This window comes from Cebus imitator, unplaced genomic scaffold, assembly GCF_001604975.1.
Source record: "Cebus imitator isolate Cc_AM_T3 unplaced genomic scaffold, Cebus_imitator-1.0 Scaffold238, whole genome shotgun sequence".
In the NCBI taxonomy this organism is placed as follows: domain Eukaryota; kingdom Metazoa; phylum Chordata; class Mammalia; order Primates; family Cebidae; genus Cebus; species Cebus imitator.
The window spans coordinates 2569273-2584102 of record NW_016107553.1 but is presented as its reverse complement, the minus strand read 5'-3'; positions in this window follow the sequence as shown (position 1 = coordinate 2584102).

Here is a 14830-nt window from a genome sequence, read left to right as displayed (position 1 = left end):
CCTTTGATGGGCATTTAGGTTAATTCCGTGTCTTTGCTATTGTGAATAGTGCTATGATGAACATGTAAATACATGTGTCTTTACAGTAGAACAATTTATATTCTTTTGGGTATATACCCAGTAATGGGATTGCTAGATAAAATGGTAATTCTGTTTTAAGTTCTTTGAGAAATTGCCAAATTGCTTTCCACAATGGCTGAACTAATTTGCATTCCCACCAACAGTGTATAAGCATTCCCTTTTCTCTGCAACCTCACCAGCATCTGTTGTTTTTTCACTTTTTAATAATAGCCATTCTGACTCATGTGACATGGAATCTGATTGTAGTTTTGACTTGCATCTCTCTAATGATCTGTAGTGTGGAGCATTCTTTCATATGCTTGTTAGTCATGTATATGTCTTCTTTTCAAAAGTGTCTGTTTATGTCCTTTGTTCACTTTTTATGGGATTGTTTTTTAATGTTACTATGTTTAAGTTCCCTATGTATTCTGGATATAAGAGCTTTGTTGGATATATAGTTTAAAAACATATTCTCTCATTCTGAAGGTTGTCTATTTACTCTTTTGGTAGTTGCCTTGGCTGTACAGAAGCTCTGTAGTTTAATTAGGTCCCATTTGTCAATTTTTGCTCTTGTTATGATTGCTTTTGGCATCTATGTCATGAAATCTTTGCCAGGTCCTATGTTCAGTGGTATTGCCTAGGTTGCCTTCCAGGGTTTTAGAGTTTTGGGTTTTACATTTAAGTCTTTAATACACGTTGAGTTGATTTTTGTATATGGTGTAAGAAAGGGGTAGAGTTTCAATATGCTGCATATGCTAGCCAGTTATCCCAGCACCATTTCTTGACTAGAGGGAGTCCTTACCTCATTGCTTGTTTTTGTTAACTTTGTCAGAGATCAGATGGTGGTAGATGTGCAGCATTACTTCTGGGCTCTCTAGTCTGTTCCATTGGTTTATGTATCTGTTTTTATATAAGCACCATGCTTTTTTGGTTACTATAGCCTTGTAATATATTTTGAAGTTAGATAAAATGATGTCTCCAGCTTTGTTCTTTTTGCTTAGGATCACCTTGGCTATTCAGGCCCTTTTTTGGTTCCATATCAATTTTAGAACAGTTTTTTCTTTCTAATTCTAAAATGAATCATTAGCAGTTTGGTAGGAATAGCATTGAAACTGTAAATTGCTTTGGACAGTATGATGAATTTAACAATATTGATTCTTCTATCCATGAGATGGAATGTTTTTCCATTTGTTTGTGTCATCTCTGATTTATTTGAGTGGTGTTTTGTAAGTCTTATTGTACAGATCTTTCACCTCCCCGGTTAGCTGAATTCCTAGGTATTTTATTCTTTTTGTGGCTATTGTGAATGGGACTGCATTCTCGATTTGGCTTGCAGCTTGGATATTGTTGGCATTCTGGAATGCTACTGATTTTTGTACACCGATTTTGTATCCTATAATTTTGCTGAAGTTGTTTATCAGCTCTAAGAGTTTTTTGGGAAAGTCTTTAGGTTTTCTACATATAAGATTGTGTCATCTGCAAAGAGGGACAATTTGACTTTCTTTNTTTTCTAAGTATAGAATCATATCATCTGGAAACAGAGATAGTTTGACTTCCTCTCTTCCTATTCGGGTGCCTTTTATTTCTTCCTCTTGCCTGAACACTGTGGTTAGGACTTCCAATACCATGTTGAATAGGAGTGGTAAGAGAGGGCATCCTTGTCTTGTGCCAGTTTTCAAGGAGAATGCTTCCAGCTTTTGCCAATTCAATATGATGTTGGCTGTGAGTTTGTCATAGATTGTTCTTATTATTTTTAAGTATGTTCCTTCAATGCCTAGTTTGTTGAGGATTTTTAACATAAAGGGATGTTGAATTTTATTGAAAGCCTTTTCTGCAGCTATTGAGATGATCATGTGTTTTTTGTTTTTAGTTCTTTTTACATGGTGAATCACATTTATTGATTTGCATACCTTGTATACCAGGGATAAAGCATGCTTGATTATGGTGAATTAGCTTTTTGATGTCCTGCTGGATTTAATTTGCTAGTATTTTGTTGAGGATTTTTGCATCTCAGTTCATCAAGGAAATTGGCCTGAAGTTTTATTTTTTTGCTGTATCTCTGCCAGTTTTTGGTATCAGGATGATGCTGACCTTATAGAGTAAGTTAGGGAGGAGTTCCTCCTCCTCAATTCCTTGGAGTAGTTTCAGTAGGAGTGGTATCAGCTGTTCTTTATACACCTGGTAGACTCTGGCTGTTGAGTCATCTGGTCCTGGTTTTTTTCTGGTTTGTTGGCTTATTACTGATTCAATTTTGGAACTTATTATTGGTCTCTTCAGGAATTCAGTTTCTTCCTGGTTCAATATTGGGAGGCTATATATCTCCAGGAATTTATCCATTTTTTCTAAGTTTTCTAGTTTGTGTGCATTGTAATAGTCTCTGACGGTTTTTTGTATTTCTGTGGGGTTGATGATAATGTCACTTTTGTCATTTGTGATTGTGTTTATTTGAATCTTCTCTCTTTTTTTCTTTATTAGTCTAGCTAGCAGTCTATCAATCTTATTTATTCTTTCAAAAAACCAATCCTGGATTCATCGATCTTTTGTATGGTTTTTGGTTTCTCAATTTCCTTCAATTCAGTTCTGATTTTGGTTATTTTTTGTCTTCTGCTATCTTTGGGGTTGGTTTGCTCTTGTTTCTCTAGTTCCTCTAGATGTGATGTTAGGTTGTTAATTTGAGATCTTTCTAACATTGTGGGGGGCGGTGTGAGGGGTAGAGATGGGGTTTTATCATGTTGCCCAGGCTGGTCTCTAACTCTTGGACTCAAGCAATCTACCTGCCTCTGCCTCCCAAAGCACTGCAATTACAGATGTGTGAGCACTTATGACTGGTCATGTCTCAAATTTTTTGATGTGAGCATTCAGCGCTGTAAACTTCTGTCTTAACACTGCTTTAGCTGTGTCCCAGAGATTATGGTATGTTGCATCCTTATTCTCATTAGTTTCAAAGAAATTCTTGATTTCTGCCTTAATTTCATTGTTTAACCCTAAAGGAGCAGGTTATTTAATTTCCATGTAATTGTATGATTTTGAGCACTTTTCTTAGTGTTTATTTCTATTTTTATTGCACTGTGGTCCAAGAGTATTGTTGCTATGATTTCATGTTTTTGAATTTGCTGAGGATTGTTTTATATCCAATTGGGTGGTCAATTTTAGAGTATGTGCCATCTACAGATAAGAAAGATGTATATTCTGTTGTTTTGTGCTGGAGAGCTCTGTAGATGTCTATTAGGTACATTTGGTCAGGTGTACAGTTCAGTTCCTAACTGTTTTAACATCTCCTCGCTGATCTGTCTAATACTGTCAGTGGGGTGTTGAAGTCTCCCACTATTGTTGTGTAGTTATCTAAGTTTCTTCATAGGTCTCTAAGAACTTGCCTTATGAATCTGGGTGCTCCTCTTTTGGGTACATATATGCTTAGGATAGTTAGGTCTGAATTGAACACCTTAACATTATGTAATACCCTTCTGTGTTGTTTTTATCTTTGTTGGCTTAAAGTCTGTTTTGTCTGAAATTATAATAGCCACCTCTGCCTTTTTCAGTTTTCTGTTTGCTTGGTAGATTTTCCACCATCCTTCTACTTTAAGCCTATGGATGTCATTGCATGTGAGATGGGGCTGTCAAAGACAGCATCCTGTTGAGTCTTGCCTTCTTATTCAACTTGCCATTCATGCCTTTTAATTGGGCCACTTAGCCCATTTGCCTTCAAGGTTGATATTAACATATGCGGGATTGATTCTGTCATCACGTTGTTAGCTGGCTATTACTCAGACTTGTTTATGTGGTTGCTTTACAATGTCAATGGTCTATATACTTAGGTGTGTTTTCTAGTGGCTGGTAACAGTCTTTCCTTTCCATATTTAGCACTCCCTTTGGGACCTCTTGTAAAGCAGTTCTGGTGTTAGTGAATTCCTTTAGGATTTGCTTTTCTGAAAAGAATCTTATTTCTCCTTCACTTATGAAGCTTAGTTTGGCTAAATATGATTTCTTGGTTGGAATTTATTTTCTTTAAGAATACTGAATACAGGCCCCCAATCTCTACTGGCTTGTAGGGTTTCTGCTGAAAGATCCACAGTTAGCCTGGTTGGGTTCCCTTTGTAGGTGACCTGCCCCCTCTCTCTAGCTGCCTTTAACATTTTTTCATTTATTTTGACCCTGGAGAATCTGATAGCTATGTCTCTTGGCGACTATTATCTTGTGTCATCTTGCAGGGGTTCTCTGCGTTTTCTGAAATTGAATGTTGGCCTCTCTAGTGAGGTTGGAAATTTTTTCATGAATGATATCCTCAAATATGTTTTCCTAGTTGCTGGCGCTCTGCCTCTCTTTCAGGGATGCCAATGAGTTCTAAATTTGGTCTCTTTACACAATCCCATATTTCTAAGAGGTTTTGTTCATTTATCTTTAATCTTTTTTCTGAGTTGTTTCAGAGAACTAGTCTTTGAGCTCTGAGATTGTTTCATCGGCTTGGTCAATTCTGCTGTTAATCCTTGCAATTGTATTCTGAAATTCTTGCAGTGAGTTTTTTAGCTGTATCGGATCAGTTTGGTTCTCTCTTAAAATGGCCATTTCATCTTTTCTCTCCTGTGTCATTTATTGTATTCCTCAGAATTCTTGGACTGGGATTTGACTTGTCCTGAATCTCAACAATCTTCATTCCTAGCCATAGTCTGAATTCTACTTCTGTCATTTCAGCCATTTCAGCCTGGTTAAGAAGCATTGCTGGGGAACTAGTACAGTCATTAGGAAATAAGAAGACACTGGCTTTTTGAGTTGTGAGAGTTCTTGCACTGGTTTTTTCTCATCTACATGGGCTGATGTTCCTTCAGTATTTTTCTGCCCTTTGGATGAGTTTTTGTTTTGTTTTGTGTTTACCTTCTTCGATACCCTTGGAGGTTGATTGTGGTATAAGGCGGGTTCAGTCAACTGGCTTCATTTCTTGAAAATTTTAGGGGGCCACATCTCAGCTCAGCACTCCATGGCTGTGTGCTATAACTCTGGAGGGCTGCTATTGGTCCCTGGCTTTGTTATCTGCCCTCTCAAGGCTAGAAACCTTCTGCACCAGAAGGACCAATGTGTTCCTAGACTGCTGGCCACAATACCCCAATGGATGGTACCAGCCAAACCATGTCACAAGGTTGATGACAGCAGGATCTGTGCTCATGCACATGTGTCAGCAGCAGCGGCAGCATGGCAGGGTGCACACTTGTCAGCTGGGTGGAGGTCCAGTAGGCATGGGGCTGCCAGCCTCTGTGCATGTATTCACAGAATCAGCAATGGCAGTGTGTGTCAGAGAACAGAGCTATGGGCATCTGTGTGTGTGTTCACATTGGTGGCAGTGTTGGTACCAGCACAGGGTGCTGGCCTGCACAGGACTGCCAGCCTCCATTCACTCATTCATGCCAACAGCAATGGCAGCATGGGGTGGAGGACAGGGCCACACTGGCTTCTGAGTGCACCTTCACGCCAGCAGTAGCAGTGTAGCGATGGATGTGGGAGGTCCACTCAGAACAACAGCAGTGGTGCAGTGGGATGCAAGCACACGTGTGCTCGCAGGAGATGGGAGGCAAAGTCCACACTCACACACACACCAGCAAAGCCATCAGAAGTATGGCCATGGGCAAGTTCATACCAGCAAAGTAGCACAGGGAGGCTGCGGTGAGGGGAGCGTGCATCAGCAGTGGCTGCTCTGCTGGTGCTCTCCAATGGTCAGGTGTGATCTGCCATTTCAGGAGCTATGATGTGAGCCCCCAGGAGGGACCCTAGAGGCTGCACTGCAAGCAAATATAGTCAGACTGGAGTCCTAGGAGTCCTAGCAAACAGGAGGATGCTCAGATTGACTGACCTTGTCTCATCAGCAAGGCTGCCCTGCTCTATTCAGCTCTGACAGTTCCCCTAAAACTTAAGTGTCCAAAGGAAGCATGGCAAGCTCTGGGGGATGAGTGTTCCTGGCCATGCTCCACTGCAGATGTTTCCTCACCAAACCCTCTAGGCTCTGCACAAGCTGGAGTCCTGCCCCTACCACGTCTCCAAGCAGCTCTTCCTGCTAGCTCAAGTGTCTACTGGGGTCATGGGATCTCTTGCTGCCAGGATTCCGGAGGTTCAGAACAAGAGCAAGCCACTCCTCGCTTCCCCTTCAGCCTAGTGTCTGTGTCCTCCATCTGTCCACTCTCAATGCCTTCCCTCCAAATATCTGCTTGGAGCGTGCTCATCTTCCCGATGTTTCAGTCCCTCAGTGGCAGATGTTCTTCCTGTCTGTGTCTAGTCAACCGTCTTGCCAGAAATCAAAAATATGTGTTTTAAATCAGAATATAGTTTGGCAACCAACAGCACTTCTGCCATATCAAAATTGATCGCCAACAGATACCTACCTCCCTGCTGGCTATGACAGGCTGCTGCCCACCTCAGTGACAAAAATTGGCAGCCAGCATGTTCCTTTGCCCACTTCAGTGTCAGCGGGCTATCCTGCTCCCTCCCTGTTTGGAAATCACTAAGGCCTAGGACCCTTTCTGCGAGCTGCCTCCAACATGCCAAAGGGAAGGGAGTAGGAACTTTGGCACCCTCATTTTAAAAGAGTGCCAGCCCGTGATGTAAAAGGAATGCTATATTCTTCTCCAAATGTGGACGCTGCCTGTTTCCTTTATTGCAGTTATTAGCTGATATCTTTGGCAGAGAACATGTTGAGTAAGCTTTTCCAGGATGGGTTTGTAACATTGGAAATATAATAGTTAAAACAAAAAGCCAAACTTCTGATTGTTTCTCAGTTTGCACCCACACATTTACCAAGACACCTCATTTTTGAAAAAGTTTTTAACAAAGCAAGAGCCAAATTTACACTTCCTTCTCCCTTCCCAATGGCAAGTCATTCAAATATTTATTTTTGTATTTTTATCTATTCTTTCCCTTTTCCTTAATTAAAAGAAGATATTTTTGTCACCAGTAAACACTGCAGTTCTTCATTTTCCCTTTTCTGTATGATGGCCTCATTTTTCCTGTCTTCTACCTGAACAATAGAATTTAAGGAAAAAAAGAAGCTAAACTGAATTGTGAGTAATTCATAATTGAGATTTTAAGTTTAGCATATAAAAACTGAATATGAATAAGATTTGACTCTCAAAAAATTATTCCTTTATAAATCTAAATATAGATGTGTTTAATGTTTATTATAAACATCTTTTAAAAAGGCAAGTCACAGTGTTGGAAAAAATAAAAAATAAAATGCTTTTAAGAAATGTAAACATTTTTCTTAGGAAACTATTTTGGAAGTTTGCATGCTGTCATTATGCCAAGATCACATTATAATAAAAATAATTAAAATGAACTACTATAAACTCTTTTCTCCTGGAATCAATGGCATGAATTTAATAGTCAATCCAGAGCTCCAGCTTCAATTTTAACCAATTCCAAAGTCAAATTTCTGATTATCATATGCTCTATTTAATGAGTAACTAACTGGAGAGTAAGATCTCAGTTTGATTGCAGCATGCTACTTACAAACCAGACCACTATTTTTTTTCTTTTTTTTACCACAGTTAAAGAGTAACAAATATGTTTTAAAAGACCCTGGAAAAGTGCCACAAAACTGGAAGAACTGAAAAAAAGTAATGCTTCTAAGTACAAGTTATTTTTATATTCCAGGTTTGATTTTTCCATAAGATCTCAGGAGAATACAATACAAAATACCAAGCTACAGAAACAATAAATAATTTCCATCATCAGTATTACTTAAGCCTTGGTTGTCTTATATGAGAACTAGGTCATACAGATTCAAGCATAACCAAGACTTTTAAAAACTTCTCTAAGAATGCATCAAGATTTAAGTCCCAATTCTGCCACTAAAGAGCTATGTGACATTAGAAACACAGTTAGCTTTTCTGGTCTCAGTTTTCTTATTTGTAAAATAGAGATAATAATTCACCTCACAGGGCTATTGTGAGTATTAAATGAGAGAATATACATGAAAGATCTATTTCAGTGCCTAGAATCTAGTGAATTTCCTTCAAACCCCTTTCCCACACTCCCTATCCCTAAACGTCAATGCTTAATATTATGTGCCAACAGGGATGTGAGTATTCCTTCCATTTCTCAATAGCAATGAGTTGAATAGTATCTTTATGTTGATAGGTGTTCTTGAAACCTATATGTATGCATATAATTTTAATTGATGTAATAGTACTGTCTAATTTGTCTCATTTTACTTCTTATTCTATTTCTCATTTGGTTTGAGGCTTGGTGTTTTTTGGTTTTTTTGTGTGGTTTGGGGAAAAAAAATAGAAAATCTGATATAAATCAGTCCTTCACAGCTCTTTTTCAAAGACAAATTCAAAAGTGAGATTGACTACAGGTAAGCTATACCCAAAGTTGAATGCCAATGAGTTAAATTAATATCTTTTTGTTTGTAAGTGTTCTTGCAAAACATGGTTTTGCATAAAGGTAAATGTAGTTTTAATTTACTTCAATAGTATTGTGCTATATATCTTTCTATTTCTGTCCTTCCCTCTGCATTATGCTTTGAAGTTCATCTATATTGTCAGATGAATATCTACTTAGCTGCTTCTAATTTTTTTCTTATTCCCATGGTATGCAATCTCCAAATTCTACCTAGCTTACTCTTCTAATGATGGGCACTCAAGAGCACATTCAACCATCTACCACCATAAAGAATGCTGAAATGAATATTCTTATGTGAGTTCCCACATGGGCAGCCAAAGCTATGAAGAAAGGTATATACACACAGGGCCTAGTTATGAAATTGCTGACTCAGCCATGAACAGCAGAGATTCTAGATACAGAATCAAAACAGTTAGAAAAATGAGCTTAGAGATCACAATCTTCATTTTTGTTTTGTTTTGTTTTAATAACAGAAGCATGAAGATTTTAAATATTACTTTTAAAAAGCTTGGCTGCATCACAGTTAGTGTTTAGAAAAAGTTCTCTCCTCCCGCCTCCATTTTAATAAAGCTGTTTTTGGATTTGTTTGTTGATTTTTTTAAAAAAAGATAAAACTACTACATCAAAAGCCACCTCTAGTGCAAAATTAACAAACCAAAATTTTGTAGTTTAGAATAAAAGTTTTAAGAGTTAGTTTTTGGAAAGCAAAAGTTATACCCTAAACAATACTAACATGATTTTTATTTTTGCTGTATACAGTTTGCTGATAGTGAAAAGGAAATCCATTTTTTAGTTAAAGATGAAGTTGACCATCTTTTCAATTCATTCCTAAAATTCTAGAAAAATTCATGATCTTATAAAGATAACTGAACATAAGAGAAATTATGTGCTAATAAAAATAACTATTCTGGAGAGAGAAGAGGATCTCGGTTCCAAAATGCTGACGTAGAAGCAAGGCGGCTTCACTTCCCATGACAGAAAACAAAACATAAATGTACAGCACAGAGATTATCATCAGCAATATCCCCGAACTTAGATGGAAAGATAAGACCGTTCCCAAAGCTACAGAGAAGTGAAGCAACTCTGAGCAGATGGTGAGGGAATCAGAGTTCCACAACCACAAAGCCCATCCATCCATTTTGTCTTACATGGAGCACATAGAAAATTTTTCACCAGGGTACACTGGCTGACGCCTGTTATCTCAACACTTTGGGAGGAGAAGGCGGGCAGATCTCCTGAGGCCAGGAGTTCGAGACCAGCCTGGCCAACATGGTGAAACCTCATCTCTACTAAAAATACAAAAATTAGCTTCATGTGGTGGCACATGTCTGTAGTCCCAGCTACTCTGGAGGTTGAGGGAGGAGAATTTCTAGAACCTGGGAGGCACAGGTTGCAGGAAGCAGACACCGCACCACAGCACTCCAGCCTGTGCTACAGAGCAAGACACTGTCAAAGAGAGAGAGAGAGAGAAAGAGAGAGAGGGAAAGAGAAAGAGAGGAAAGAAAGAGAGAAAGAGAGAGAGAGAGAAAGAAAGAAAGAGAGAGAGGGAGGGAGGGAGGGAGGGAGGAAGGAAGGAAGGAAGGAAGGAAGGAAGGAAGGAAGGAAGGAAGGAAGGAAGAAAGAGAGAGGGAGAAAGGAGAAGAGAAAAGAATTTCCCACCAACTCATGGTTTCTACACTGCAAAAAGTGAGATCAAGGTGGACAACCAGCTTCCCCACTAACTTGGTTTCCCTGACAGAAGACCCGTCCCTGCCTTAACGCACAGGAACCGTTGCAATTGCCTGAAGGATGAAATATCCCTGAGGACAGAAAGAGAAAAGTGGGAGATGGGAATGCTATCCCCGGCCCTGGAAACTATGCTCTGTAATTTAGCCAAAGGAGGCGCCAAATTAGAGTGGCTATTCAACGCACCATACTGTAAGAGGTACGTTCCACAAGTACCCAGGGCACAAAGCCCTAGCCGGCAATCCTACACTGCCCGGATATCCCCCTCTTGTACCTCCCCCATTCTGGCATTGTTCCCATCATTTACTAGAGCTGAGGTGAACCTGCGTTTAAGGCGCCACCTAGAGCTGCAAAGGCTACAATGACCTAGTGATAATCTACTCAGCCAGATGCAGCGGCTCATGCCTGTATTCCTACCTCTTTTGAGAGGCTGAGGCAGGATTATCGTTTGAAGCTGAGTGTGAGACCAGCCTCGGCAGAACCCCATCTCTACTAAAAATGTTTAAAAATTGGTCAGGCATGGTGATGTATGCCTGTCTCAGTTACTCGGGGGGATGAGACAGGAGCATTGCTTGAGCCTAGAAGTTCAAGTTTGCAGTGAACTGTGATCACCACTGCACTCCAGCCTAGGTGACAGACTAAGACCTGCCTCAAAGAGGAAAAGAAGAAGGAGAAGGAGAAGAAAGAAGGAAGAAGAAGAAAAGAAAAAGAAAAAGAATCTCTGAGCAGGTATATCCAGTAAAAACCAAAACAAGCCAGAGAAGATTGGAATAAATAATTAATTCTTTGATGCGAAAACATAGATGTACACCCACAAGAAACAAGGAACCATGATCCCCCCAAATGAGCAAAGAAAGGAACTAGCGACTGCCCCTAGCAAGATAGCAATTTGTGAGCTCTCTGACTAGGAATTCAAAATGACAGTTTTAAAGAGATTTGGTGAGCTCTAAGATAACACAGAAAATCAATTCAGAAATGTATCAAAGAACTTTAACAAAGAGATTGAAATAATTTTAAAAATCAAACAGAAATCCTGGAACTGAGACATAACAGTTGCTCAACTGAAAAATCCATTAGTGATTCCCAACAGCAGAATGGATCAAGCAGAGAAAAGAATCATCAGTAAGCTGAGAGACCGGCTATTTGAAAATACATAGTCAAAAGAGAAAAAGAAAAAAGAAAAAAAGGGAATGAAGACCACCTGCAAAATAGAGAAAATTACCTCAAAAGCCCAAATCTAAGAATTGGTGTTCAAGAGGGAGTTGAGCAAGAGCAAGGAGTAAAAAGCTTATTCAAGAAATAGAAATAGAAAACTTTCCAAAACTTAAGAAAGAAAAAAATATCCAGGTACAGGAAAATCAGAGAAAACCAAACACATTCATCCCAAATAATACTAACCCAAGGTATAGAATAAGCAAACTCTCAAAGATCAAGGATAAAAGAGGGGATCCTAAAAGCAGCAAAAGAAAAGAAGCACATAACATAAAAAGGAGCTCCAATTCATCAGGCAACAGACTTCTCAACAAAAACCATGCAGGCCAGGAGAGAGTGTAATGACATTTTCAAAGTCCTGAAAGAATAAAACTGGCAATCAATAATACTGTATCCCCAAAATTATCCTTCAAATATGAAGGAGAAAGGACAAATGTTTAAGTAATGGATAGCCCAAGTACATTGATTTGATCTTTACAAATTTATGAATATATTATCATATGTACCCCAAAACCCTGCATATCTATTATGCATCAATAAAAAAAATTGTTTCAACAGACAAAAGTAATAATTTTTAAAAGAAAAGCAAACAATAAAAGCAATTATTTCTTAGAACACCTCACAGTTACATGTATTGACTCCATTACAGTTATTATTTATCCTCAGTGGTGAACATGTTGGTTCTAACACATATATTACATATACATTATATATACATGTAGATATATGAGTATATCCTAAAATTACTATGCATTCCAACAATAATCAGGCTATTTCTAGGAATAAGGCAATAGCAGATCAGAAATATTGCATTTCTGTAACCAATATGTTTTGAAATTCAAAAACTAATGCATAAAAAAAACACAAATGCAGTATTTCTTGAAGTAACACATTTTCACCTATTTAAATATTTGCCATCATATGCATAGAATGGCTAAAATTTAAAAGCCTGACCACATCAAGTGTCGAAGATAATGCAGATCAACCGACATTCTTATACACTGATGATTAGAACATATAATGGTACAACCACTTTGAAAAACTGGCAGTTTCTGATAGCATTAATCATACTCACTCTATGATGCAACAACTCTACTTTTAGGCATCTATCCAAGAGAAATGAAAATATAGGTCTATAAGAAGATTAGTGCACAAATATTCATAGCAGTTTTATTTATAATAGCAAAAATTGGAGACAACACACATTTTGATCCACAGGAGGATAGATAAACAAATTTTGCTCAGCATAATGTCTGTGAGATTCATTCATGTTGTGAATATTAGTAGTTCATTCCTTTTTCTTGCTGAGTGGTATTCCATGGTAGTATTCCATGTAAATACAATGGCTTAAGTGATCCTCCCTCCTCAACCCCCCCGGGCCCAGGTAGCTGTAACTACAGGTGTCCAGCTAATTTTATTTTGTGTGTGTGCAGATGATGTCTTGCTATTCCATGTAAATACAATGGACTACCACATAGCAAGAAAAAAGAATGAACTACTGATGCTCACAACATGGATGAATCTCACAGACATTTTGCTGAGCAAAAGAAGCCAGACACAATTGCTAGGCACAGTGTTTCATACCTGAACTCCTAGTACTTTAGGAGGCCAAGGTGGGCAGATCACTTGAGCTCAGGAGTTTGAAATCAGCCTGGGCAACATAACAAGACCTCATCTCTTAACAAGGCAACAAATATATAAAATTAGCTGGACCTCATCACTACAAAAATTATAAAATTAGCTGAATACCTGTAGTCCCAGCTACGTGGGAGGCTGAGGAGGAAGGATCGCTTGAGCCCAGAAGGTCGAGGCTGCAGCGAGACATTTTTGTGCCACTGCACAAAATGTGTGACAAAGTGAAGCCCTGTCTCAAAAACAACAATTAAAAAAAAGAAGCCAGACACAGAAAAGTACATGCTATATATTTATGTGAACTTCAAGAACAAGCAAAAGCAATCTATAGTGGTTACCTTGGGTTGGGGGCAGCAGGGAGATTAACTGAGAAGAGGTATAAGAGAATTTTCTAGGATAATAAAAAAGTTTTTATCTTAATTTGGGTGGTGGTCACACAGGGTTATATAGAGGTAGACTCATCAAGCTGTATAATTAAGATTGGTGCATTTTACTTGTATATAAACTATACCTCAATTTAAAAAACTGAAAAAAATTTAAACATACATTTGTGACTGAACACAGGACACACACACACACACACACACACACACACACACACACACACACACACACACATCCATTCTGAGGGTTTTCTTTCAAAGAACTGGTACAACTTTTTTTAAACCAGTCCCATTTCTTTATATAAAAGTAAAAGCAGATATTTGGGCTTCCAATATAACTGATGTCTAATCTTTCTCAAAGAAAAGCAATTGAATTGCTTAAAGGGAATTATTACCAAGAATTCAATATCTTAGTGTCAAAAATTCCCATTCACAATGTTTTCCTGTTGTCTTCAAAAGCCAATGCTCTTTATATTCCCTTATGCAAAATCAATGGGGTTAAAATTCCCAGAATCTATGAAAATAATTTTCAGACTAGCATTTAAGTAGTCTAGAGGCAGTTTGGTAATTTCAGAGGAAAAAATGTATTTTGTTTATATACATTTGACAAATTTGAAGTTTGGTTTCTACTTTTCACAGTAATCCCATGACAGTTTTAAATGCCAATCTGTTTTTTAAGTTTTCATATATGCTACAAGGACTGTATTAATCTCACATAAAAATTAAGTAAATAAAGTTCATCAGAACTAACCTTTTAAACATTATTTGGCATTATTAATTTTAAATCTGTAAATTTTGCAATTTTTTCTATTATATTGGGGAATATCTCTGATTTAAAAATAAACATTGAAGCTCAACGGTGGTTCATTAAGGTTTAAAAATAGTGATTAAAATTATAACAAAAATATTACCATTATGAATTGTATCATAAGTCTACAGTGTGAATACACAACTAGAATGGTTCAGGTACACCTGAGGGTAATTTTTCCATATAGAAGCTTTAAAAGACAAGTTTCACTAAGTATCATGATTGACATCTGTAGACAGAATTTATATATATATATATATATATATATATATATAAAATTGCATTTTAGGTATTGGAGTACATGTGAAGAACATGCAAGATTGTTGCATAGGTACATACATGGTAATGTGGTTTGTTGCCTTCCTCCCCATCACCTATATCTGGCATTTCTCCCCATGTTATCCCTCCCCAACTCCCCACCCCCCGCTGTCCCTCCTCTAGTTCCTTCCCACAGACCCCAGTGTGTGATGCTCACCTCCCTGTGTCCATGTGTTCTCATTGTTCAATACCTGCCTATGAGTGAGAACATGTGGTGTTTGATTTTCTGTTCTTGTGTCAGTTTGCTGAGAATGATGGTTTCCAGGTTCATCCATGTCCCTACAAAGGACACAAACTCATCGTTTTT